General features: G+C 38.8%; 1 protein-coding gene and 1 long non-coding RNA gene across 4 annotated transcripts in view; one reads left to right on the top strand and one right to left on the bottom strand.

Moving 5' to 3' along the window:
• The window catches only part of RASGEF1B (RasGEF domain family member 1B), a 701,629-nt gene that overhangs the window by 572,804 nt on the left and 103,174 nt on the right, over positions 1–25,651 (bottom strand). The gene's annotated exons all lie outside the window — the stretch shown is intronic.
• Positions 1,925–25,651, top strand: LOC111772870 (uncharacterized). The gene is made up of 3 exons (XR_002806973.2): positions 1,925–2,028; positions 23,807–23,933; positions 24,412–25,651. It is a non-coding gene; the product is annotated as an uncharacterized lncRNA (long non-coding RNA).

Here is a 25,651-nt window from a genome sequence, read left to right as displayed (position 1 = left end):
GGGCCAAACTTATCACACTATATAACTATATTTTTATATAGTCTCTATTTATACTTTCTACATACGTTTGAGGCCCTCTGAACAAACAAATACATTTATCCTCTCTTTATATGACCTGAATTTGTGGAACCACTTTGACTGTTTCTGATTGTCCTAAGGAAAATTTAGAAAATTTATAGAAAGATGCTTCTTTGTTTTAATGACACATTATTTACCATACCTATGATTTATTTGCTTTCAAGTTCATTGATATGAAAACGTAGATTTCCAATTGTGTTATTCTCATTAGAAAATATGATTTCTTAAAAATCTGCCTGAGGACAGTCTCCAGGAATGTATTTGGGCAAAAAAGCTAGGACTGTCTGCAGTAAATCGCCAATGGAGAGGATATGACCAGAATAACAATGAAAATGACAGTGACATCATGCCCTTTGTCTATACAATAAGAATTAAAGCAAAAATCTGGGAAAATATAGGCTACTTCAGGAAACGCACTGTTAAGGTCATCCAACATCTCTCAAAACAATCGAACAAAGGCATAGATCTACATTTTGAGGGCGTGGCTATTGGGCTGAGTGGTTAGAGAGATCGCTCCAAGGGTTCCACTAATTGGGACCATGAATAGCAGGGAGGGAGAAAAAAGAGCATCCTGAACATCTTGCAACTCTGAGTGTCAAACAAAATTGGCGAAGCAATAGTGATGTTGAGTTTGTTCTGAGTTCTCTGGAGCTGGTGTCAGCGCCCAGATACCCTTCATCTTAATTCAAAGGGAAGGTACTCTCTTTCCACTCCCTTTTATCGACATTTTCTCTACATCTTCAGCTCGCTTCCCTGTGGAGTCAGGGTCACTGTAATCAAATAGACCTTTCTATACATCTTTCCAAACATAGCATTTAAAAATAGCATAGTTTTCATAGATATATGTACTGAGATGTTCAGGAAAGTTCATAACAGCCAAAAAGAATATGGCTTAAATTTCCAACAGTAAAGGAATTTTTAAATAAACTATAGCATATCCATATTATGCCACAAATATTTTCACTAAAAGTTATATGGTAAAAGAATATTTGCAGGTATAGGCAAATTACACAATCTCTTAAGCAAATTAGAAGGCTATAAAACAGTACCTATATTTGATCCCATGCACTATGAGGTTTTAGTGGTGTGTTTTTCTTCATTTTTCAGGTTTTCTGCTTTGAACATATATTTGCTTTTGTAATTAGAAAAAAACACCACTTTTTAAAATGGCCATATTCAAGGACATACAGAAGACAGACTGAGAATGGATTACACCACAAGCGAAGGTGCTCCACCTCCTTCCTAGTGGCAGCTAAGCCTTGGATTAGATGTAGGGGTTACAGCTGGAAATATAGACAAACACTTCTCTGGTACTGCTCTGAGGCCACTCTTGGTCCTGAGAGATTAAAGCCGCATAATCATTCCCAAGACACACCTCCAGAGAGCCTGGGGCTGGGAGATGGGGAAAGATAGCTCATTGAAAGTGCCAAACTGAGTCACTAACCTGGGGAGTCCACATAAGACCTGATGTATCCTGTGGTACACTGTGGGAGAGAAAGAGTCCCATCTTCTTCCCAGGGAGGATAAAACAAAGGATGACATAAAGGTGGAAGGCAGAGGAGTCTAACAATGACTTGGCTTATTGAATGAAAATGTTACTAGGTTTGAAAAATCTCCCGGTTTAACAAGAGAGCAACCATCCAGGAAGGATAAAGAATGTGAGGAACCTACGAGACAGGAAAGATTCCTCTGCATTCTGGGAGCTCATCCTGTCTTTTTGGTAAAGGTCAAGAAAATCTTCCTGCTGAGGAATAACCAGAAAGAAGATGCGGCCACCCTAAAGCACAGAATGAGGTCACAAAGGATCCACGTGGCAGGAGGGGTCTGACCAGGTATAATGAGCCGAGCCACCAGCTAGCCTCACTTGGCCTGTGGGCTGGTCACTCCTCGACAAACCTTAACCTGTCTACAAGAGGGACCTGATGTGAGAAAAACTGAATTCTGTGGCAGGTGAGCAGAATACAAGAACTAAGAAATATGTTTAATGGCACGTTATAAAAGAAATGTCACCTCACACTCATTAGGACGCTTACTATGGAAAAGAGAAAAGAAAATAACAAATGTCAGTGAGGATATGGAGAAACTGAACCCTTGAGCACTGTTGGTGGGAATATAAAATGGTGCCCACCAACAGATGAATAAATAAACAAAACATGGTGTATTCATACAATGGAACGTTATTGAGCTTTAAAAGGAAAGAAATTCTGATACATGCTACAACATGGATGAACTTTGAGGATATTGTGCTAAATAAAATAAGCGGGTCATGAAAAGACAGATACAGTATCATTCCACATACGAGGTATCTCGAGTAGTCAAACTCACAGAGACAGAAAGTAGAAGGGAGGTCCCCCAGGAGTAGGGGAGCAGGGAATGAGGAGTTACTATTTGACGGGTAGAGAGTTTCAGCTCAGGAAAGTGAAAAGAGTACTGGAGATTGGTTTCAAAACAACACGAATGTACTTAATACCACAGAACTGTACACTTAGAAATGGTTAAGATGGTAAATTTTGTTATATGTATTTTCCACAACTTTTTAAAAGTCATAACTTCTCCTCCCCCCAGAAAAAGAAAAGAGATGCTGACTGATGCAGAGCTGAATAAGTTTTGCCACATTCCCTGACTGTGGGCTGGAGTCTGTGGTTAGGAGCCAGCACTGCGCTGAGCCCCTGGGGAACTTATGCAAATCAGCGGGAACCCTGAGGAGTCTGTGCCAGCTCCAGAGAGGCAGGACAGCCTAGTGACGAAGATCACAACTGATCGAGTTAGACAGTCAGGGTTATCCCACGCCACCACCTTGCTATGTTGCCCTGAGCAAGAGACTCAGCTAGAGCTGAATTCTAATTGTAAATTGGGGTAAAAACAGCTCATTCCACATAGGGCTGCTGTGAGGATTAAAAAAAGACAATGCATGAAGCGCAGAACAAGGTATAATGTGTTACTATTTGTGCTATGAAATGGGGAAAATACATATAGATATTTGTATTTTCTTGTGAATACATGAAAGTCTCTGAGAGGGTATACAACAAATGAATAACAGTTATTATTTATTTCTTGGGAGGTGGTAACTCTGGAGGGAAGAGAGGAAATTTTTACTAGATATCTCTTATAATTTTTGAATTGAGACCCAAACAGATGTATTACCTACTGAAAAATGAACTAAAATGACAAAAGACAAGGTATATAGAGTGTGCGTTATTCAATGCCTATTAATTATGATGATAATTATTACTAGAATCATTACCCTTTCCCCTACGTTTCTGAACCTGACAGCACTCCTAGGTCTATCTAATGAAAAGTCAAACCCCTGGGAAGAACCCTGGAGTCTCTCCAGAATCTTTAAGATTCAAGACTCTCCCTGGCTGATCCAGAATTCCCAAGACATCTTCCAGATCTAAAATTCTATAATGCTGGCACAAGATCCTGCTACTCTGAAAGCTGAAATCTAAGCAAGACAAAACTGGTGCCAACCTCTAAAACAAAGATGCAGAATCAGGACAAGTGGACAAGGGGAAAGACAGAGAGGAAAAGAAGGCAGAAGGAAAGAGAGTGGCCCGGGTGAAAGGAAAGGCAGGAAATAGCCTTTAAATATGTGTGGGTCTTTCCTATTTTTGCTCCCCTGACCCTATCCAAGCCCTCCATGGCCCGGGTTCGTTTCCCAGTCAGGGAACCACACTACCAGTCTGTCTGTGGTCATTCCATGTTGCTGCCATGCTGAAAGCTATACCACTGGTACTTCAAATACTAGCAGAGTCACCCATGGTGGACAGGTTTCAGCGGAGCTTCCAGACTAAGACGGACTAGGAAGAAGGACCTGGCCACTCACTTCCAAAATAATTGGCCATGAAAACCCTATGAATAGTAGCTGAGCATTGTCTGATAGAGTGCTGGAAGGTGAGAGGATGGTGCAAAAAGGCTCTGCTGTACACAGGGTCACTAGGAGTCCGAATCGACTCCACAACACTATCAACAACAAACTCTATCCATCGTCCCACGCAAAATGACATGACCCCAGGCCCTGGAGGCAGAATATCCCCCAGCAGCAAGTCTCCTGCTTCCCCAGCTGCCCAGCCCCTCAAGGGCAAAAGGGCAGGCTCCTCATCCAGACAGTGGTGGCATATTGGACTGTCCTCTGCAGTGGGCCAGCTCTGTCACACCCCACAAGCTCGCCACTGAAGGACATGACCACCTGCTTAAAGGCGCTCTTTCCATGCCTTTGATTTCAGGATCTTGCCAGCATCTATTATCTGGTCTCAATGTTGCTGCCAGCACAAAAAGATGCAAAAGTGACTAACCAGCATCACAGTCATAACCCAGAGGGCAATATGAGGGAGACAGCTGCTTGCAGCCTATTCTCATGTACGACAGAGACTGCCTTGTTGGGCAGTAAGTTATTTAAGCAAATCTGCATTTTTATATCTTACCCTGTGCAGAAACAATTGGTTCCACTTGGGTGCACAGGAATATAGAGAAAACAAGAAACATATCTTGATGTTATATTGGGAGCATGCAGATCATCAAAGATTGATCAATAGAGACACTATATTGGATGCAAAGTTCTTCCCTCACTGCCAAGTTGCTGCTCACGGTGTTTTCAGTCTATATACCATGCTAACCTATTATTAATTCTCAAAGATTTATTTAATTATGGAGGATCAAGGCTTTCAAAAAATAATTAATTACAAAAGCTACTTAATATGCAGAGGTGTCACACAGGCAGATAACTGGCATTCTCTGTTGGTGGTTTAATTAGACAAGAAGATGCAAAAAGCTGTCACTTGAGGGTGGGTGGCTGTAGGGGAGGGAAACCCTGGTAAGCACTACCCGTTGGCCATCTGTACCAGACACAAAAGCACGACTCTTCAGCTGGCCTCCCTTAGAGAAAGCCTTCCATTTTTACCATCTCATCCATTGGCAGTTCCTTTCTGCAGCATATAGCTAGAAGGCAGAAGATATTCACGAACTGTAATCTCAAATTTGATGTTTCATGGACACGGAAGGCTAGGAAAAACAATTAACCACTTGGTGCCTCAGTTTCTCGATCTGAAAAATACAATTCATAAATGTCATCCATCCATCTGCTTCCCAGAGCAACAGCTGCTGAACACTCTTTTTACAAATGGCCGGGAACATGCCAAGTGAAAAAACTGGCCCCATGTTACACATTTTGATATAAATATGCTGGCAAGAAATAAAGAAGCTTCTTAATTTTACTGAACAATTGCTTCCTGATTATTTCAGAGTCGGTTTGTCAAGTTGTGGCTCTTCTGTGCCATACTCCCTCCCCCATCTTTAAAAATCATCCTTGACCATCTGCTTTCTGGATAATTCTCTTTTCTTTAGTATCTTCATTAGACAGTAAGTAATAATAATACCAAGAATCACCACTACAGTTCATTGTATAGTCACATTTAGTCTTTACAACTCAATGAGATAGGCATTATTGTCACTACTATTTCTACTTTACAGATGAAGACACTGAAGTTCAGAGAATTTAGGTAACTTGATCAATGCCCCAAAGTTACTCAGCAAACTTAGGATTAAAACTCAGGTCAGTATGACTCAAGTCCCATAATATTACTTTTGCTATTCTGCCACTGAGGAGGGAAAAAATACATAAACACACACGCACGCATACATGCACAGAATGATAAAGATTTCTACTGTTCAGCGATTATTATAAAACATGGGCACAACAGAAACTACTTGATAAAATAAAATGCATTCTGTATTCAATGTGGTGTCTGGGATTGGCTCCTGGAACAGAAAAAAGACATTAGTGGAAAAGCTGATGAAATCTGAATAAAATCTGAGCTGGTTAAAAAAAAATCACTTCCAAGGAACTCGTGCCATCTGTATCCAAAATTGTAAATACTATTGCCATTACTAAGCTTAATTATTCATTGCTTATAAGCAATTTAAATATTTTTTGAGCATTTGTTTTGAGTATTTATTTCATGTAACATCTAACTCGTAAAGCTTTTCTTGAGAGTCTTGTTGGAAAAAAAATTAGTTTTGTATATTCATAATTTTCCTTAACCAAACAGCACAGACAATTAAAGGTTGATTAAATGACATAAAACCAAAGGATATATCAAAGGGTTTTCATATTTGGGAAAGGAAATAAAAATATTAATATTGATATTGCTTTATTTATCAATGTTTAGGATCTCTAAATTTCCTTCTTTTAACAAGTTTGCTTTATATATTACATAGGTTTGTTTCATGCATTATTGAGTCAATCTGTTTTGAGTAAAATTAGATTTTGTTAATAATTTTTAGTATTCAATTAATTTCCAATAAAAGCATATTTGTAACAACATAGCTTCAAAACTGCATAACTTTTCAAATGAATAACGGACAAAGAAAATAAAATACACTCATATGAAAGTAAAGATACATTAAAAATTTATAATTTAATTAAAGAATTTCTGGTAGATTAGTAAGTTTTTTTCCTTCACTATATTTTTGGCTCATGTACAGAATTTTGATGTAGCTATACAAAGTGGAATATTATGTGATTTCCAGTTTCACTGTATTCTTGAATAAACATTTTAAATTTTGTTTTGACAATGGACTTAAATCAAATCTAAATGGATTGTAAAACAAAAGCTGGAAAGAACTACATAGTGTTTCAGAACCCTGAAGTAAAATGAACCCAAATATCAATTTTTTTCCTGACTCACAAGCCCTGCCAAAGTGTTGTGCTAATAATACAAAAACTAATAACTAACCTCACATTGACACATTTATATAATGTACCAGGAAAAATAGAGGGTCATCAAAATACTCTCTGCGTTGGGGCCTCCTCAGTAGCATGGAGGTTAAGTTTGCACGTTCCACTTCAGTTGCCTGGGGTTCACCAGTTCAGATCCTGGGTGAGGACCTACATACCAGGTATCAAGCCATACTGTGGCATGTGTCCCACATATAAAAATAGAGGAAGAAAGGCATGGATGTTAGCTCAGGGCCAATCTTCCTCAGCAAAAAGAGGAGGATTGGCAGCAGATGTTAGCTCAGGGCTAATCGTCCTCAAAAAAAAAAATTCTCTGTGCCTGTCTCAACATTCATGCAAGGTGATACATTCCATAGAAAGCTCTAGACCCATGGTATGGGGGCCAACTTGAGCTCATTTCTATAAATGCTCACTTGGATTCTTCCCGTTTCTTTATTTATAAACAATAACAAGGATAAAAGTATCTAATCCTGCTCACATCCAGAACTGGTTAGAAGCCAGCCCTTGGAAATCTGACTCAACTTCAAGTGACACTAAGTTCCTTTGGAGCCTTGAGCAACAAAGGAGTTCAGGTTTGGGATGGAAGAAGGCCTCAAGTGGAAAGTCAAGCCAATTAATCTATGGTCCTTCTATCAGCTGATTAGCCAAAGCCAGACCACACCTCCAGACGTAGGCCAGGTGGAGCCCCGTCTCACTCTTAACAGGCCCAAATCCAGAGGCTACCTGAGAGCAGGCCTGATCTCCCTCACTATTCATCTGTGCTTAAAATCTGGTGTCAGGACAGGGATGGTTCAACATCCACAAGTCAATCAACATGATACACCAAATTAACAAAATGAGAAACAAAAATCACATGATCATCTCAATAGATGCAGAGAAAGCATTCAACAAGCTCCAACATCCATTTATGATAAAAAATACTCTCAACAAAATGCCTATAGAAGGAAAGTACCTCAACATACTAAAGGCCATATATGACAAACCCACAGCCAACATCATACTCAATGGAGAAAAACTGAAAGCCATCCCTCTGAGAATAGGAACAAGATAAGGATGCCCACTATCACCACTCTTATTCAACATAGTACAGGAGGATTTGGCCAGAGCAATTAGGTAGGAAAAAGAAATAAAAGGAATCCAAATAGGCGATGAAGAAGTAAAACTCTCGCTGTTTGCAGACAACATGATCTTATATATAGAAAACCCTAAAAAGTCCATTGGAAAGCTACCAGAAGTAATCAACAACTATAGCAAAGTTGCAGGGTACAAAAGCAACTTACATAAATCAGTAGCATTTCTATATTCCAATAACGAACTAACAGAAAAAGAACTCAAAAATACAATCCTATTCACAATCACAACAAAAAGAATAAAATATCTTGGAATAAATTTAACCAAGGAAGCAAAAGACCTATATAATGAAAACCACAAGACTTTCCTGAATGAAATTGATGACGACATAAAGAGATGGAAAGACATTCCATGCACATGGATTGGAAGAATAAACATAATTAAAATGTCCATACTACCTAAAGCAATCTACAGATTCAATGCAATCCCAATCAGAATCCCAATGACATTCTTCACAGAAATAGAACAAAGAATCCTAAAATTCATATAGGGCAAAAAAAGACCCTGAATTGCTAAAGCAATCCTGAGAAAAAAGAACAAACCTGGAGGCATCACAATCCCTGACTTCAAAATATACTACAAAGCCACAGTAATCAAAACAGCATGGTACTGGTACAAAAACAGGCACACAGGTCGACGGAACAGAATTGAAAGCCCAGAAATAAAACCACACATCTACAGACAGCTAATCTTCAACAAAGGAGCTGAGAACATACAATGGAGAAAAGAAAGTCTCTTCAACAAATGGTGTTGGGAAAACCGAACAGCCACATGTAAAAGAATGAAAATCGACCATTCTTTTACACTATTCACAAAAATAAACTCACAATGGATCAAAGACTTAAAGGTAAGACATGAAACCATAAGACTTCCAGAAGAAAATATAGGCAGTACCCTCTTAACATCAGTCTTAAAAGGATCTTTCAGACACCATGTCTTCTCAGACAAGGGAAATAGAAAGAATAAACAAATGGGACTTCATCAGACTAAAGAGCTTCTATAAGGCAAGGGAAAACAGGATTGAAACAAAAACAGAACCCACCAATTGGGAAAAAATATTTGCAAAGCATATATCCGACAAAGGGTTAATCTCCATAATATATTAAGAACGCACACAACTCAACAACAAAAAAATCAAACAACCTGATCAAAAAATGGGCAGGGGATATGAATAGACATTTCTCCAAAGAAGATATACGGATGGCCAATAGGCACATGAAAAGATGCTCATCATCACTGATCATCAGGGAAATGCAAATCAAAACTACGCTAAGATATTACCTTACACGTGTTAGAATGGCTAAAATAACCAAAACAAAAAGTAAAAAATGTTGGAGAGGTTGTGGAGAAAAAGGAACCCTCATACTCTGTTGGTGGGAATGAAAACTAGTGCAGCCACTATGGAAAACAGTATGAAGATTTCTCAAAAAATTAAAAATAGAAATACCATACGACCCAGCCACCCTTCTACTAGGTATCTATCCAAAGAACTTGAAATCAGCAATTCAAAGAGACCCATGCATCCCTATGTTCATTGCAGAATTATTCACAATAGCCAAGATGTGGAAGCAACCTAAATGCCTATCAACTGATGATTGGATAAAGCAGATATGGTGCATATATATACAATGGAATACTACTCAGCCATAAAAAAGGATAAAATCATCCCATTCACAACAACATGGATGGACCTTGAAGGTATTATGTTAAGTGAAATAAGCCAGATAGAGAAAAACAATCTCTGCATGACTCAACATGGACAAAGAGAACAGATTAGTGGCTACCAGGGGGAAGGGGGTGTGGGGGGTGGGCACAAAGGGTGAAGTGGTGCACCTATAATATGACTGACAAATTATAAGGTACAACTGAAATTTCACAAGCTTGTAAACTATCATAATCTCAATAAAAAATACAATAGAAAAAATAAACCTGGTGTCAGGAGACATCTTTAGAAACCAAGAGAACTGCTCCAGTCATTCAGGAGAGTTGCTGGCATGTGCTTGGAGTTTGACTTTGATAGAGTGAGGATGAGTTTTACAGAGCTACTTTCAATTCCTTGAATTGTCAAGTTTACAGCCAATGGACCATAAACATTTAGGTGAAAGATCTAAAATTGTAATCCACTACTGGTGGACCTTGCTGAGCTTTGTGAATTACAAACAAGTAAGTCTTATGCATTTGATCACTGAATTCCTTGACTTTGTGGTTTTAATAGCATCTGGGCCAGGGGCTCTAGACCCTAGGGGTCCATAGACAGGGTGAGGAGCAGGGGTTGGGGGCGTGTCTGTAAACCCTCTGATGTGAAATTTAGTGTGTTTGTGCATTTCTCTGAGTAGAGGATCCCTACTTTTCATTCTCAAAGGAGATTCTAACTCAAAAGAAGTTAAACACCACTATTTATGAGCCACTGTGTGGTTATAGAACCAACGAGCATCTGAATAGACAGATGTGTTTTTCAGATGCTCTTATGGACTGAATTGTGTCTCCTTGAAAATTCCTGTGCTGAAGTCCTAAACACCAGGATCTCAGAATGCGACTGCATATTGAGATAGGATCTTTAAAAAGGTAATTAAGTTAAAATGAGGTCATTAGCATGGGCCCTAATCCAGTATGACCAGGGTCCTTTCAAGAAGAGGAAATTTAGACACAGATACCAAGAGGAAAGACTATGTGAAGACACGAGGAGAAGAGAGCTCTTAGAAGGAACCAACCCTGCTGATACCTTGATCTCTGACTTCTAGCCTCTAGAATTGTGAGAAAATCAATTTCAGTTTCAGCCACCCAGTGTCTGTATTCACTATGGCAGCTGTAGCTAATTAACACAGACGTTTAGTATATCCGTTTCAGAATGTGTATACTCGTGGTCGGGAAAAACCAAAAAGACTATTTGCAAGTAGAAAGTCTCCAGTGCTCATATTTCGTTTTCATATAAAAGGTCATAAATATTGAAAAATTAAATATGTTCACTTGCTTAAACAATGCATTCCTAGAAAGAGTGAAAAACAAAAAAAATTATTTTTGCTTAACTCCCTTAAGAATCAGTGAAGGGACAGAATTGCAAATTGTGAACCACAATCTTATACCCCTCTCTTTTCATGGGTCTCCACCAAGCTCTGTGGAAAAACGCGCTGTGTTTAAAATGTTATTTATTTTTTAAACAAAGCAATATGTGGTGATTATATATAAATTTTTAAATACTACAGGTAAGCTAAAGGAGAAAAATAGAACTTCCCACAACCGAGAGGTAACAACTGTTAATAATATCTGTTACCATATTTTTATTGCAGCTAGATCTCATCATAATATTTTCCGTAAAACTATAAAATCATGTGTCTTCTCCAAATAAACAAGCTCCTTATACAGATTACTCAATACCATATGACATGTAAAGCTGTCAGATTATTTTGAAAAATTAATGAATGCTCATCAGTGAAGAATGGGAACAATAATTCATTACTTACAGAGATCATATTTTATCAAACAAAAGTTATCTAAGATCATATCGAAATCGAGATATATTATTGTTTACATTCATGACAAATCACAGAATTAATCACATTAGGTCATATAAACAATTATTAGTTCAATAACTAATCTCACATATGCATAAAACTATACCGATCAAGGAAAAATTCTAAGACATTTTGAGATAATATCAAGCAGCACTATCATTTTACTGATGCAGCACATATGAAAACATATAGGCATGAAGGCACACGCTCACTCAGGAAATAATTAGACAGTATCTAAGAAATGGAGAAAACAAAATAACATTTAAAAGGAAATGAGAAAAATTATTTAATATGATTAAAAGGAAATCAAATCAGGAAAAACAGAAGTAACCTGAAAGAGGGAAATGGATAACCAACAAAGTGTTCCAAATATTAACAGTGATTGAAATATTATAAACAATCTCCCAAGGAAAATTACGTAGGAGCTACAACTCAAAAATGGAAATCTTATGAAATTAATGTCTACTAATGCTATTTTCTGAAATAATTATAATTTTTCAGTCATTTCTGAATTATTCCCTCATGTACCTCTGCTGCTAGGAGCCTGGTATAGTGCTCTGGTTTGAAACTAGGTAAGTCTCATCTATTTGGTAAGCAAATTTTTATTGAAATATATATTTGTAAATTTCCCCATACATTTTTCCTTTTGTATAATTTTTTTCAAATTGGGGATGGGGGCATCAAAAGATGTCCTAATGGACTACGTGAGAGCCAAACATTCTCTCTTGCTTCCATTGGGTAACAGGAGCCCTATTACCTCCTGATGATCAGGTGTCAGTGTGATGACACCTTTCCTTGCCTGCTAGACACAATGATTTGAAAAGAAGGTTAATAAATTGTTCTACAAGACAGTCAAAGTTTTCTGAAGCTACAGTAATCAAAAAGTGTTGAATTTACTGCCTTACTATGAACAAGTAGAATAGCCAGCCATATCATTGGAAGTCAACAGTGAAGTTCAGAAAGAGATCCAAATATAAAAAATATTTAATATAGGATAAAGAAGACATTTTAAATCAATGAGGAAAAGATATAAGATGCGTCAGGGTAAGAGCTGACCATTTGGAAAAAACATCTATTTCGTCCAGGACTGATATTCACCAAGAAGTACCAAGATGGCCATACCCAGTTTCAATGGCTGGTATTCATTCTGATTGGTCAGCACCCACGGCATACTGGCTATTAAATATTTTGAACAAAACTCCCAGTTTCACCTCTCCATGATAATTAAAGAAATTCCTAGTAGAATTAAAGTGTAAATATTTAAAATGAAACTTTAAAAGCATGGTAAAGTATAGTTGAATATTTACATACTATTGGATGAAAGACTTTCTAAGTATGGCCTCAAGAGCAGACAACATTTTAAAAAGGATAGAGGCACCGGCCCAGTGGTGCAGCAGTTAAGTTCACACATTCCACTTCTCGGTGGCCCGGGGTTCGCCAGTTTGGATCCTGGGTGCAGACATGGCACTGCTTGGCAAAAGCCATGCTGTGGTAGGCGTCCCATTCATAAAGTAGAAGGAGATGGGCATGGATATTAGCTCAGGGCCAGTCTTCCTCAACAAAAAGAGGAGGATTGGCAGTAGTTAGCTCAGGGCTAATCTTCCTCAAAAAAAAAGGACAGAAATTTATGAAACAAAAATTTCAAACTCTTTGGGAAATAAAAGATGAAATGTAAAAAGGCAAACAGCAATTTGAGAAAAATATTTCTGACATAATAAGAGGTAAGTGATTTTATCCTTAACACGTAAAGAGCTACTACAAATCAACTTTCAAAGTCTAACAATAGAAAAAAAAGGCTAAAGATGTAATTTCATTAGGAGAATAAGTATAAATAGACAATAACATTTGAACAAATGTTCAACCTCTCCAATAATCAAGGAAAATCAAATTAAGACAATTAAATACCATTTTAAACTATCAAGTTAGCAAAAGTTTTTTTTTTAAATATGATAAGACCCAATGTTGTTAAGGGTTCAGGGAATTGGGAACTCCTTTTCACAGCTGGTGGGAGATTAATCTTTCTGGAAGTTAATTTATAAATATGTGCTTAAAAGATCTTCAAAAAGTGCGTCATTTTAGGCACTAAAAAATCCACTTCTAGGAATTTATCCAAGGATATTGCTTATTGTAGGATGCATGTATCAGAGAATTTATATTAGCATTGGTAATTGAAACAAAAAACAAAAACTGTAGCCTACTAAAATTCTAATAAGACAAATTAAACAAATATATATTTACCTACATAAATGTATTTTAAAATATATTTTTCCCATTTTGTACAATGGTCATATATTAACTGGGTAACTGGGTATGTTTTTTAATTTGGGGGGTAAAAATTAAAAATTTTCTTTGAGCTGCTTTCTAGTGGTAAAACTTCTTTCCAAATAAGGTATGTAGAGAGAGAAAAATCTAATTAATGGAAGCTTCTGCTTTAGTAAGATTCCTACAAATTAAGGTTTTACTATAAATAAAAATATAATCAGTAATAAGTCATGAATACCCATCAAGCAAAAGCAAATCCAGAAACTGCAAATGCAGCGAGACTTCTCAGCTCAGAGGTTTGGTAAGCAGATGTGGAGACCTCCGCTTGCAGCAAGACTCCATGTTTTCACCGTTAGACAGTAATTTGAAGAAGAGGCCACAGCCTCATTTACGTAGTGACTCAAACTTTACTTTCCAAGTGGATCCTGCTTAACAAGTTAAACTGGAAGTGTCTTAGGGTTCAACAATGCCATTGCACTCTTGCAAGATTCAGAAGGTGGAAGAGAGGATGCAGACATTGTTTCTTCTTCCTCTGGCAGCTTTGGCAGATGGATATGTGAATTTCCCAGATGTGTCCTTGCAATGGCCTCTTTGTTTCTTTGTCATTTCGGCCACTCAGAGCTGAGAGAAGCTGTTAAGCCACTAGCCACGTTCTCTGCAGGTTCCTGATTCTGGATGGCAGCAGCTTTTCACTTCTTTGTGGCAACGAACCTGAAGCTAGTGACAGTCTCCGTGATTTTTCACTCGTCCGGTCTTTCCCATGGTTTTGTAGGCATCTCAGTCCCTGTATAAAGTCTCCTCATGTTTAAAATACCTACAGTGTTTTTCTTTTCCTCACTGAACCCTGCTGATACAGCCCGATTATGGCCTGAGAGACTAATGTCATTTCTCCACATTAGAGGCAGCTATCACAGCATTGAAATGAAAGGACGTGGAGGATCCTGGAATTTTGCTTAAGATGTCTTTAGAGATTCTTTCTTAGGAGTCTTGATCATAATTCTCTAACTGATTCAGAAAGGACTTGGGACAACGAGGCTCATAGGAAATCACACACAGAAAAGGAAAATGGGAGCACACACACATGAACTGAATAGATTTTTCTTAGACTTTCCAAGCCTGGAAGTAGAATGTTTGTTCAGTTGGAAAAGACCATTGCAGACTCCATTCAGAGAAGAGCAACATCAAGTCAAAGTCACTCCAAGCATTCCAGGTTAATTGTCTATGCAGGGAAGTGTTCCTAAAATACCAGCTTCCTTCAGGTCCACTAAATCTCATGCCTTCCCACTCTTTCACTGCTCTCCAAAGGATCTGCACCTGTCCCAGTCAATAAAAAAAACCCATTTCCTCCTTGTATTCCTTTTCCATCCACCCGTCCTAAGATCTTAGCATTTACTTAAATGTTCTAAGTGTTATGGGGGCTGGACAGACCAAAAGCCCCATGCACCATTGTCAAGGAAAGATATATGCCATAATGCATAATTTTCTAATAAAGTAGAATGGCAAATTTTTTCCAGCTTTATTGAGATATAATTAGCATACAACATTGTGTAAGTTTAAGGTGTACAACGTGAGGATGTGATAGACTTATACATTGTAAAATAATTACCACAATAAGGTTAGTTAGCACATCCATCACCTCACATAGTTAACTTTTTTGTGTGGTAAGAACATTTAAGACCTCCTCTCTTAGCAACTTTCAAGTATACACTATAGTATTGTTAACTATTGTCACCACGCTGCACATAAGATTCCCAGAACTTATTCATCTTATAAATGAAATGGTTTCCACCATTTGACCAACATCTCTCCATTTCCCCCACCCTCTAGCTTCTGGTAACCACCATTCCACTCTTTGTTTCTATGAGTTCAGCTTTTTTAGATTCCACATATAAGTGAGATACACAGTATTTGTCTTTCTCTGTCTGACTTATTTCACTTAGCACAATGCTCTCAAGGTCCCTCCACATTGTCACAAATGACAGGATTTCCTTTTTTTCTTTTCTTTTTTTTTTTTCGGTGAGGAAGATTGGCCCTGAGCTAACATCTCTTGCCAATCTTCCTCTTTTTGCTTAAGGAAGATTGTCCCTGAGCTAACATCTGTGGCAATCTTCCTCTATTTTGCATGTGGGACGCCTCCACATCATGGCTTGATGAGTGGTGTGTAGGTCTGCACCCTGGATCTGAACCTGCAAACCCTGGGCTGCTCAAGCAGAGCATGTGAACTCAACCACTGTGCCACTGGCCAGCCCCAAGATTTCGTTCATTTTTATGGCTAAATAATACTCAAGTTTGTGTACATATGTGTGTGTGTGTGTGTGTGTATCACATCTTCTTTATCCATTCATCCCTTGATGGACACTTAGGTTATTTCCATATCTTGGGTACTGTGAATGATGCCACAATGAATATAGGGGTGCAGATATCTCTTTGAGATCCTGATTTCATTTCCTTTGGGTATATACCCAGAAGTGGGATTACTGGATCATATGCTAGTTCTATTTTTAATTTTTTGAGGAACGTCCATATGGTTTTCCTTAACGGTTGCACTGATTTACCTTCCCACCAAAAGTGCACCAGAGTTCCCTTTTCTCCACATCCTCACCACCACTTGTAATTCTTGTCTTTTTGATGATAGCCAGAATAGCAATGTTTTTAATTCCAAGTATTTTGATGAAAATTTAAAATGTATTAAACTCTCTCAATTCTTAAGGGAAAAATCTGAGACAACAGCACACAGCTGAAAAAGCATATGGTTTATTCTCATAAGACCTAAACGTGAGTCTGAAATCTGCCACCTGTGTGACCTTGGTTAAGTAATTCGACTTCTCTGAAATCCCCTTTCCTTCCATGTAAAATAGAGAAAACAGTAATACAAAAGGCCAAACATACCCCACAGGGCAGTGGTTCTCAAAGTGCGGCCCTCGACCAGCAGCATCCTCAACATGTGGGAACTTGTTAGAAAGGCAGATTTGGGAGTCCACCCTAGATGGACTAAATCAGAAACTCTAGGGGTGGGGTCCAGCCATCCTTGTTTTAACAAACTCTCCAGGTGATTCTGATGCATGCTGCCAGGGATTTTGTGTTTACTTAAAAAGACCAGGCGATGTAAAGAATTGTGTCATTTAAAAAAATAAAAAAAGCTATGCAAATATGAGCTAGTAGCATCATGAACATGAGTTATGGTGCTATTTAATGCAGTACTGCTCTCAAAGGTTACTGTAGCCTTTGTGGTGTTTACTCCTAAACTAAATGCCTCCAACCATTATGCTGATGATCTAGGGAGAGTTCAAAAGAAATTATTCTGCTTTCGAGAGTTCTTCTGTCTCCTCCCTCTGCTGTCAGCCATCAATTCTCATGAGGTCAGTGAGTCCTGCTGCGATCATCTGCTGCTTACACACACGGTTGTTCTCAGCAACTGCCTGAGGGCAATTCTGTCTTTCCTACAGAATAAAATGTTCAGCAGTTTGCGGCTTCAAGCCTATCTCATTGCCTTTTTCCAATTTATGTTCTGAATGTTTGAGGCTACCATCAGTTTGACCTCTAAATAAGAGGTGATATTACAGCATAATACACATATAGACCTATCTTCTGTATAGAAATACTGTACATCTATAACACCTAAGCAGTACTTGCTACCTAATGGGGACGCAAGAATTTTTAGTTGAATAACTGAATGAGTGTGTGTGCCTATCTCACCGAAGTGTGAGTATCCAGACAATATATAGTTTCACTCTGACAACTCTAACACCTGTCGGTTACCAGGAGACCAAAAAGTGTGCTTTAATCAACCCACGTCCATAAACACTTCTGGGAAGACAACACCAAGGACAAGAATTAATGGGAAGCCATTGGCATCATCTTCATAGGGAAAGGGCAGCACTTTATATTTGTGCAGGAAGAGGAGAAAGCACTCTGAAGCATTAAAAGCACTAAATAAATGAAGGTGCTCTTACTATCGATTCTGTCCCTGTGTGTGCAGCAGGTTTGCTGACAGAGTGTGAAGCCTGTTAGCTCCAGGCACAGAGCCTCCTCGACCCTGAGGACAGGCTCCCTTTAAAACAAGGAGCCCCTGCTCACTGGCTTGCCTGCTGGGACTCCTGTGCTGCCCTTTGAAAAAAGTGGCACTGCACCTCACAGCCTATCAGCACAACCTACTCCCAAGAGAAACATCGGCTATTTGCCTCTGACCTTGGCCTAACTCCTGCCCCACCGTCTGCTCAGTTTCCACAGCTTTCAACTGAGGTTTTCAGACTACAGGACTGCCTCTTCTTGCTCTCTTGGCCACAGCACCAAACTTCATTCCCTGTTCTCCAATAAAGGATCCTACTTCATTCCTGCTCCTACCGAGGTCTCCCTGTGATGGCCCAGGGAACCAGCACTCCCAGCCTTGCACCCGCCATGGTAGCTGAGCACTCACCAGCCCACCTTCCTCAAATCTCTAAGTTGACAGTCAGGCCCATCTTGCCACAGCCTAATCCAGCGCCCCAGCCTAGGACAGGCCATCACTGCCCCTCTTACTTACTTTTAATTCTGTTGCATTGTGCTCAGTAGACAGTGGGTGCTTGATTAATGTTGCTGTCTACACGAAATTTTAAAAGTTTACAATGCTGATTCTCAACTAAAATCAGAAATCTGCTCAGAGAAAGCAAGTCAACACTGTCGTGAAATAGTGATGCAATCAGCAGAAATTTCCTCAACATCAATCAAAAGACTTCACAGCAAGTAGTCAGTGAACCAAGTAAAGTGGCCCTTGGACCCCCTCCCACTCCTATCCCACTCCACATTCTTGTTAGCTGCCATTGATTGATGGCTTCCTGTAAAAGATGATCCATCACTGTTCAGATGAGCAAAGCTTCTGCCACGACTTGCAGGTTATTCCAGCATTTTGTAAAAATGAGACAATATATAAAGCCTAAAAAAATGCCAACTCATGGGAAAAAAGGAAAAGTTCAAAACAGCATGGTATTGCCAGGCACCGATGAAATTAACATGGATGGAAGATGGATGGATCTCTTTTTTAAAATATATATGTAGTGTACGAGATGCCTATGTTTCAAACACATGTGGAAGGCCAGTGAAATGGTTTTCAATTCCATACTGGAAATTGTTCACGACCAGGATAGTTACTGGGAAAATTTAGTGCCCACAACAAGTATCAGCTACTGAAATTGAGCTCTCACTCATGCCAGGCACTGTGCTAGCTGCTTTACATATGCTATCTTTTTTCCATCCTTATTACCATGAAAGGTGAAAATCTCTATTTTGCCAAGAAGACTTGCCCATGGTCACAGAGCAGATATATGATAGAGCCAAATTCAAACCAAAGACAGTCTAATGCCAAAGTTCAAACTCTTACCACTCTACATGCAACTCTTCTTGCCCCCTCCCAAATGACAAGATGGTAGAATCAGGTTTAAATAATCATGGTTACAAAAATAAGAAGATGAGGCTCAAAGCACGTTTGTACCCTGGAAGTTGTATGTGGAATGGGAGAAGGACAGCCTTACTCTTTACATTTTATGATGGTCAAAATGTTTATAGACTGTGAAACCTCCTGAAAGACACAGAAGTGGGCTTGCACAAATGGAAAGACACATCATGTTTTTGGAAAGGAAAACTCAGCATCATGAAAATGTCAGTTCTCCCTACGTGACTTTGTGAATTTAACATACTCCCAATAAAAATACTTTTCCCCAGCACTAGATAGCTGATTATATATTTTGTTTGAAAGAGCAAACAAGCAAGAATATCCAAACACTAAAAAAAAAAACAAAAAAACCCAATGGCAATAGGGCAGGGAGGACAGCTGTATCAGACATTCGAACACAGTATAAAGCCTTCAGGGGCCCATGAATTAATAGACCAATAGAAAAAGACGTGAAAATCCTGAAATACACCCAACTAAATATGGAAGTTTAGGATGTTATAAAGGCAGAATCACAAACAGGTAGGGAAGAAATGGACTATCTCATGGACAGCTGGTTAGTTATATAGAAAAGTACAAAACTGAAACCATTCCTCACACCATACATGAGAATAAATTCCAAATGGATCTAAAAGTCAAATACACATATACACACATACATACTTATATAAGTATTAGGAGAAAATATGGGTCATTCTTGTATAACCTGGAAATGGGAAAGCTTTTCTTTGACTTAAAATCCAGAAGCAATAAAGGAAAAGGGATAAATTTAACCATATAAAAACAGAAACTTTTGCATGAAAAACATAACATAAGCAAAATGAAAAAAAACACAAACTGAGGAAGAGAGATTTGCAACTGATATCACTCATAAAGAGTCAATATCTCTCATATAGAGAGAGATGTTAATGATTCTTGAGGATGGAAATACTAGAAAAATGGGCAAGTTATATCATTCACAGAAAAAGAAAAGCAAGTGCTTCTTAAACATATGGACAAAATTCTGAATATTTAACATGCTCTTTGGTGAAGCTATGGGGAAATATGCACTCTTATACCTTGCTCTAGGAAATTAAAAATAGTACAATCCTCAAGGAGGGGAGTTTGGGCAACATCTAGACAGATTACATATACATTTACCCATTGACCCAGCAATCCCACTTCTAGGAATCCTACCAAAACTACACTAGCAAAACCATAAAATGGTGTAGGCATAACCCCATCACTGTAGCACTTTCTGTAAGCGCGAAAGACTAGAAACAACCTAAATGTCCAGCCATAAGGAACTGCTTGAATAAACTATGGTACATTCACAAAATGGAGTATGAAAGAAATGAGAAAGCTCTCAATATCGTTATAAAGCACTATTCTCAGCTAAGCATGATTTTGCCTCCCAGGGGATATGTGGCAATGTCTGGAGACATTTTTGATTGTCTCATGGCAGATAGAGGTGTTACCAGCATCTGGTGGGTAGAGGCCAGGGATGCTACTAAACATCCTAGAGTACACAGGACAGTCCCCTACACCAAAGAATTATCTTGCCCATAGTTCTGCTATTGATAAACTCTGCTATAGAGTACACTCCAGGATATATTGTTAAAGAAAAAAGCAAATGAAGAACATATATTGCCGAGACCACTCCTGCTTTTGGAACCCGACAAGATTGAATAAAAGCCTGCAAACCTGAGTGGCCTCTCCCTGGAAGGCATTTTCAAACGATATGAAGATGGATTGGATAATTATTAATGAGTGAATGGATTCTAGTAATGTGCCAGTATCTTTTGGCTTTTATGATCATTTTACTGTAAGGGATCTGTGTTCAAAGACCAGTAGGCAAACTGTGATGTTGTGACATCCCCAGTTTCTGGCACAGGGCATCTGAAACCCTTATGATTTCCTCAGTGATAGAAGTGAGAGGAACATCTTTTGTTATTCATAAGAAGCCCCTTTTAACCATACCTGAGTTTATGCTAGTGAGGTGACTCTTGGAGGATGGGTGCTGCGAAGGAATCAATCATGTGATTAGAGGGCTGGAACTCTCAACCCCAAACTTCAACTTCCAAGGGCAGATGGGCTGGTGTTGAGTTCAATCATGAATGGCTGACAATTTAATCAATCATACCTATATAATGGAACCTCCATAAAAATCCTAAACACTAGGTTTGGAGAGCTCCCTGGTTGGAGAACACATTGACGTGCTGGGAGGGTGGCAAGCCCAGAGAGTATATGGAGGCTCTGTGCCCTTTCCCCATACCTTGCCATATGTACCTCTTCCATTTGGCTGTTCCTGAGTTGTATCCTTTATAATACACTGGTGATCTAGTAAGTAAAGTGTTTCCCTGAGTTCTGTGAGCCATTCTAGCAAATTACTGAACCCAAGGTTGGGGTCATGGGAACCCTTAATTTATAGTCAGTTGGTCAGAAGTACAGGTGACAACCTGGGACTTGCCATTTGAAGTGGGGAGCAGTCCTGTGAGACTGAACCCTCAGCCAATGGATGGACAAGTGCTTGGTGGAAAACTTACACATTTGGTGTCAGAGTATTGTGAGTAGAAGAACACAGTGTTTCCCTACTTAAGTATAGTCAAATAATTGATGAGGAAACATTCTTCTTTACAGAAGAATCTCAGCTAACAAATGTAGAAAGAGTGATAAAATTATAAAATCCCCACTTTATAATCCCTAATACAACAATGGATACAAGCAATGATCAGCAATAGCTATTAAAATCCTTGGGTGAAAGACAAATGAGAAAGTTTCACGTGGACGAATCAGGGAGACAACACTTGGACCCACTAATCAAAAAGAAAGATAACCAATGATTTTGTGCTTTGTGATGTAATGCAATAAGAAATATACAATATCAACTGTGAAATATTTTTGCCAAAAAATTAAATGTGAATGCCAGATCAGTGGTTCTCAACTGGGGCAATTTTGCCCCTAGGAGACAGTAGACAATGTTTAGACACATTTTTGGTTTTCACACTGGGGGCTGGTGCTATTGGCATCTACTAGGTAGAGGCCAGGGATGCTGCTAAATATCCTACAATGACATTCAGTCCCCCTAGCAAATAATCACCCAGTCCAAACTGTTAATAGTGCTGAATTGAGAAACCCTGTTCTGGGTCTACCACAAGAAGGATAGGACCCAAGGTGCATATCCACCAAATGTAATCGGTGGACCTTGTTTGAATCCTGAATCAAACAAACCAATTATAAATAGATATTTATGATTCATAGAAATTTGACCACTGACTGGATATTGAGGAACTGTTCATTTCTTAGGTATATTAATAGTATTGTGCACATGCTAATAGAAAACTCCTCATCTGTTGGTAGAAATATACACTGAAGTATTTACAGATGAAATGACATGATATGTGAGATTTACTTTAAAATAATGCAGCTGGGAAGGAAGCAGAGGAGGGGGCAGAGATGACTGGTCATAACTGATAATCACTGAAGCTGAGTGATGGGTAGAGCTTCTACTTTTGTGTATGTTCGAAATTAGATAATAAATAAAAATACAAAATAAATATTTCAATAAAATTTTTAATTATGGACTTTTCCTATGTACATGAAACTTAGATTAGTTTCAGAAACAGTTACCTGAGAACTGGGATGTTGCTGTTTCCAGCAGCAGTGAATCCACAAAACTTAATCCCAAGGTCCTAATTTCCTACAATACTCTGGTGAAAGCGTCTCAAATATTTCCACCAAAGCATCCTTTAAAGTACATGTTATGGTATCTATACTTTATTTTCATATTCTTTAGTATAGACAGTGTGTGCCAGTTACAGTCACACTCCTGGGCTATTAGCTAAACTTTATTAGAAAAGTCATACACTAGAGGTAATGACTAAAAGGGCTTCAGTCATTATTTTCTCCCTTCAATGCCGGAGCTTTCATAATGAGCATCAAGTCAGATGTGGGTTTTCACTGGTGAAATTAGTGGCTCGTTAATTGATAAAAATGAGGCTCTTATTTGGGAAATTAGTAGCAGTAGAGAAATGTGAATTGGCTATAATATTTTATAGACACTCTCCATGCTTACAAAAACAGGATGTAAGACTCTAGTGAGCCCTGGAATCTATATCCTTGGGAATGGAGCCCTAGGTGAGATCTCTAAATGATGTTTGCAGAAATAGCTTAGGATTGTTTTGTGCCTGCTTGCAGAAATGTCTATATGAGTAGCAGAATTTGGTCTGAGACTTGCTTTCCTAATAATCTGATACAAGGTTATGAGAAAGTAATTAACCTGCATTACCGCCAGCCATTAACTACTCCCAAGATATACCAAAAAGTACCTAATAGTTGTGCACACAAAACTGGCTTGGGTCAGCTCTTAGCAGCAGAAAAAAGTAAATGCATTATCCAGAGTAGATGAGTCCTGGTCCACCACAAAGGCAAAGTTATCTTGGAATTACAGGTTTCATCTTTAAAATTCATATAAATTTGGCATATTACTCTATGTGGTAGAATGTTAGGTTGGCAACGCCCAATGAATCACACCTTCAGGCTACAAGCCCTTTCCACATTGACTCTGGGCTGGGCTATGTGACTTACTTTGGCCAATGCGACATTAGCAACTATATGATGCAAGCAGAAGCTTGATAGGTGATTTCACAATGGGGCTTGTCCTCTTGTTATGCTCTCTCTTAGTGTTCCGAGTCAGCATGTGAAAAGGTCTAGCTACCCTAATGGAGAAACCGTGTGGAAAGAGAGAGAGAGAGAGAGATGCCTGGCTACCCACTGTCTCTTGAGCTCTTACAACTGAGGCACCAGACATGTGAGTAAAGAAGCAATCTTAAATACTCCAGCTCCAGCAGTCACCAGATGGAGCAGCAGAACCACCCCACTGAGCCCAACCTAAATTGCAGAACTTTAAGAAATAATAGCTTGACCTTTGGGGAACTATACCAAATTTATCTTGTGGTTTTATATATCCCCTGGGAACAGTATTAAATGTCTTCTCATACCCAGCACCAACCATGAACAGCATCATAGATTCATTACTCTGATATTGTAGAAAACTTCAGAAGCCGAGGAAAAGTTAAGAAAAGAGATGGTGAGTATAAGGTGCAAATTGTCTCGTCAGTCAGTCTCCCCATTGTTTAGGAACCATCACAGGTATAAGAAAGACTACAAGAATTCAGAGAGAGTGGAAATGAGTTAGGAAAAACCTGGAAAAGCTCCCCACATCCTCTAGAGATGTTCTTTACTACTTTGGGACAACTGGATTTCTTCTGTCTTATTTTTATATACAGGCAACTTAGGTCTCTTGGAAGTGGAGTTGGAAGGCCAAGTGAGAGCATTTGGAAAAGTGGTCAAGAAGAGGGCAATATGCTAGTATTAGGATGAGTCATCATGTAAAAGAAAGAATCATCTTGGTAAGGCACTGTATCTACATTAAAGCATGCATCCTCCCAAAGTACAACTCTGCCTGACAACTCAAGTATTACTCCAAGCATCCTGGATTCAGAATCTACCACTCTACCAGTAATTCTATACCCACTAGCTCATGAGTCTAAGTCTACCATTATAAAGCCCACCATATACAGGATGGATCAAGGATCGACGTAGGAATTGGAGAGACAGAACCTATATGTTGAAGATACCAGTACCAATACTGATATAGGCTGGAGAAGATAAAGGGTCAACTCTTCCACAGCCTACTCTCTAGCAGATATTTCTGGAGGAAAAAAAAATGCTGCAGTAAGATATTTTCATACTTAAAAAAACAAAATCCATTTAAAAACAAAATACTGTAATTCTGCTGGAAAATTTATGAATGGCTCATTGACAATTCCACCTGCCACAAAAATAATCAGGCATTGGGGCCAGCTGGTGGCACAGCAAGTTCACACATTCTGCTTCTCGGCAGCCCAGAGTTCGCCAGTTTGGATCCCGGGTCCAGACATGGCACCGCTTGGCAAAAGCCATGCTCTGGTAGGCGTCCCACTCATAAAGTAGAGGAAGATGGGCATGGATGTTAGCTCAGGGCCAGTCTTCCTCAGCAAAAAGAGGAGGATTGGCAGTAGTAAGCTCAGAGCTAATCTTCCTCAAAAAAAAAAAAGAAGAAGAAGAATCAGCCAAAATTTATGTTAAGTTACTTCCTTCTCCTTTGGGTTTTTGAAAATAGACTTTTATATGGTATTGTCCAAATCAGTAGTTTTCCAGATAAATAGGCTATCTGGGCTATGCTTTCTCTCTTTTTGTTATGTTAACAATCCTTTATTCATCTGAGGGACAGTAGGATGAGGCAAATAAATTTAGCTTTAAATTTCTGGAACGAAGGACTAGAAAAATAGACGGATTCTGACCCATGAAAGGCAAGCATCTCTAGGGACGGTCATCAATGTTTTCAGAAGTACTAATTATGTAATAGGTCAGATAGTAGAATTTGACCTCCCTAACCTCCAAGAATGGTGAGTTGGGGAAACGGTCCTATGTAAGCGTGCACATCCACATACCAAAGTCGACAAATAAACTTCACATTCGTTCCCA

Source organism: Equus caballus, chromosome 3 (genome assembly GCF_041296265.1).
Source record: "Equus caballus isolate H_3958 breed thoroughbred chromosome 3, TB-T2T, whole genome shotgun sequence".
NCBI lineage: Eukaryota > Metazoa > Chordata > Mammalia > Perissodactyla > Equidae > Equus > Equus caballus.
The sequence above is the reverse complement of the archived record's forward strand: the minus strand, read 5'-3'. Positions and strand labels throughout refer to the sequence as shown.